Source organism: Juglans regia, chromosome 4 (assembly GCF_001411555.2).
Source record: "Juglans regia cultivar Chandler chromosome 4, Walnut 2.0, whole genome shotgun sequence".
NCBI lineage: Eukaryota > Viridiplantae > Streptophyta > Magnoliopsida > Fagales > Juglandaceae > Juglans > Juglans regia.
The window spans coordinates 31,352,859-31,356,576 of NC_049904.1; the positions used below are offsets into that span (position 1 = coordinate 31,352,859).

Below are 3,718 nucleotides of genomic sequence, written 5' to 3' on the forward strand. Positions count from 1 at the left end.
CATGTTGAGAAGTCCTACACGGCTTCAGAACAAACTCATCCTGATTTTTATAAGGAGTTACTTCACTCCTCCTATTATGTCTTTTATGGAGAGAAATGAGTATTTCTATATGGACAATTATTAACAAAAGCAAGTAAAAGTTTAGTCGTGGCTATGCCAAAAAAAAAAAAAGTTAGCATAAAACATAAGGATATCCAATTCCTGGCCAGCTTAATTTATGTCCTGTATCAAGTTGTTGATCATGTTTGCCAAAGGAACAGTTCCCTTTGCCATAATCTCTATTCTAGATGTATTAGAAGCACGGTAGAACACTGAAAGCCCAAAAAATATAAGCTCAGGAAGAAATAGTCGAGATGACAAGAATCCATGCCAATAGCGAGGTTCTAAATCAAAAAATGCATCAAAAAACCTCCTTGTACCTGGTAAATCAAGCTTCAGAAGAATATCCATATCAAAACAGAAGAACTCCCTTTGTCTCCTCCTCTCTATGGGCCATAAGTCTTCCCAAACTTTTGAAGACAATTCATTTCCTGAAAGTCCTCCATCAGAACCAAGGTACTGAAGTACTAGGAGTTTGCAACAATTGGAGCCACTGCTAGAGTCCTTGCTACCATATACCCAGTTGACGGGTGCACCATTCCAGCAGTACCACCAATTCCAAGTTTCCAACAACTCTTTGAGGGAGCCCTGGAAGGGGGCCACCCATTGGAATGACACAATGTTCATCCTCCTCAATGCCTTCCACTTTTATGTCCAGGTGCTTTAATCTTGCCACCATTCTTTCTTGGATATCTTCCAATAGGCACTCCAGGCCGAGCTACTAGGGAAGTTTCTTCAAGAAATATCCTATTGGCCGAAAAGGGCATTGCATATAGGAAAGTGGGGATCTTGCTGTTTCTCTCTTTCAGCGTCATATTATCGTTCAGATGTGAATCTCTCCAGTCCATAAAAACCATCTTGTCTACATCAAATGGATGTTCTTCAACCTCAGCCAAAATCCCATAAGCCACTTGGTAACCAGGATTATAGGGCTTATCAAACTGAACAAGGCATCTTGAGAAGTGAGTGGCATCAAGAACCACGGCAGCCTGAACGGTGACACCATCATTGCAAATCAACAAAGACTTGGACTCCTCGTGGATAACCTTAATATATAACTTTAGCTTGGTGAAACTTGACACCATTTAATATGCATTTTTGCAGCATTTTTTACTTCAGCTGCCTTCTAATAACCCTTCCATAAGGTCTATCAAGGTCCTTCTTTGATTGATCATCAGTGAACACTACGGCACCAGACCAGGTGGTGTCAAGACAATCAAGCAAGTGAATGGCGTCAAATCCATCCACCCAAACACCATAATTATTGGGCCAAATCAATTTAGGAGATGGATCAATCGTGCATTCTGAAAGCCCTGTCTCGCTGACTTGCTGTGCAACAGCGAGCCCTGGAGGACCACCTCCCACAACTGCCAGGTCCACCACAAGGCCCTTTGACGGGTCACACATAGGAAACTCAAAGTTGAGATTCTCCTTCAGTTTCCGGAACAAGCTCCAAAAGTGCACAAGCACTAGTCTTTATGAAACCTTTCCTAACCCCTTTCGGATGAGACTTCTCGGGACCAAATCTAAATCTTGGTTTTGAAGCTTTGATGAGACTTCTCAGAAAACCCAAGCTTGTTAGGTGTTTTGAGTAAAGTATATATGAAATGGAAAATGAGTTACTCACAATATTTTTCACAATATTTTATACAACTATATTTTTAATGAGGGGTATTTTTATAAAATATCTTATAAAAATAACATAATTTTACAAAAATACCCTCATTTTGTAACATTATTGTGCAATGTGTTGTGCAATATGTTGTGTATATATCAATACTCCTATAAAATTATTTCGTTCACTTTCACAAAATTTTTCATCTCATCTCATCTAATTATTATAATTTTTTCAAATTTTTATACAAAATATAATAAATAATTCAAATTTTTCAAATTCAAAAACAAAATTAATATTAAAAAAATATATTTTAATAATATTTTATTCAACTTTTAACTTTTATCTAAACTCATTTCATCTCATTTGTAAAAACAAACTAGGAAATATGGGTTTCGGATACCTGCCGAAAATCTTAACTTGGTTACTACAAAATCCTGAAAAGACAATTTGCATCCGAGGAATATCTCAAATTCAAATTCACAACTCTCATACCCGAGTTTTGGAATTACACAAACAATTCTACTATAGATACCCGCCGTTGGGTACCTGTTGCGGAATCGGTTGGAGTGGCTAATGCCACGTCACCTTTATATTATTATAAAAAATAAAAATAAAAAAAGAACTCTATGTCACTTTCTCTAACCACTCTCTTCCACTTTAAGGTCTTGGGCAAAAACAAGAAAAACCCTCCTCCATGGCCGAGGCTAAAAAATACATCTCCATCGCCAGCGGGAGCTTGATCTTAGACTTCAAGAGCCTCTTCCCCATCCTCAAAACTAGAAGAACTGTTGTTTTAGTATATAGGTTCGTGTTTGCTTTTGTTACTTTTACTTTTACTTTTTTTTAGCTTTCAGTCCCTCATCCAACTCTGCCTCTCCTTGGTTCATTAACATTTTTGGTGGTAGTAGTACCAATAGTAGTATGGGTTCAGCAAGTGACTCTTATAGATCTCAATTCTCTTCTATTTTCTCAAACTTCTTCCCCGACAATTCATCTGCACAACATCAAGTTGATAACTTTTCTTCTCCTCCACAAAACAGTACCTCTAGATCTAGTAATACCGCATCCCAATCTCCTAATCTCACTAAAGAACCTTCCATTGTGAAAAAAAATACTCAACGTTCAGTCAATTCTAGTAAGGGTAAACTCCCAAACTCAAATCAATCTAAAATTGTTGCTCCGGTGGCTGGCAATCACAATGCAAGTCTGTCGGTGAAAATAGGGAAGACGAAAAAAGATGAGAACCAGTACCCACGAAGAACCTGTCTTCGTGGTCTTCTGTGGGGAAGCTTGCTCCCGAAGCCAAAGTGTCGTGTTCCATGAGAAGAAAATGCGAAGAAGATGCAAAGAAGAAGATCAGAGGTAGCTGAATTTGAACGAAACGCATCGTTTTATTTTTACACGTGGTTAGACGTGTACGTGAGGGGTACCCCTCCCTAGTACAAATAGCTTTTTCGTTGCACCAAATACAAGAATAATCTAAATTGAAACTCAAACTATCAGCAAATCGCAGCAGGAAAGGAAAATAGAGAAACTAAAATGGGTCTTAAAAATTTCACAAGAATTTTATGATCCCATACAAAGCACAAGAAGTTCTACAAAGAATTGAAAGATATTCACGTGTACAGTCTCTAGCCAAGTATATATGTTAGATTTTTTTTTTGTACATTAAACAACTTTACTTTACTTGTAACTCTAGAACTTCAATTATCAGAGCATTTTTCTCTCTGCTATCTTTCTCTTTCGTAAACCTAGAATCTCAAATTCAACATTCTGTTATGGTATCAGAGCCAGGTTGAAAGCCATGAATCCGATAACATTTATCAATTGTGTGACCTTGAATCCCACAGTGGCTGCAATAAGGCTTGTCCTTGCGTGAATTGTTCTGTTTTCCAGTGAACTTGTGCTGAAATTTAACTGGCTGAGATTGAGTAACCATAGCAACAGGTTCAGAAGCAAAATTGTTACGAAGGGATTGGCTGATCTTAGTTCATATAGAAG

The 3,718-nt window shown here is 37.7% G+C and overlaps 1 pseudogene; it reads right to left on the reverse strand.

The window, feature by feature from the left end:
• Window positions 1-210: 210 nt before the first annotated feature.
• LOC109008384 lies at window positions 211-3,104 on the reverse strand (annotated as a pseudogene).
• Window positions 3,105-3,718: the final 614 nt, after the last annotated feature.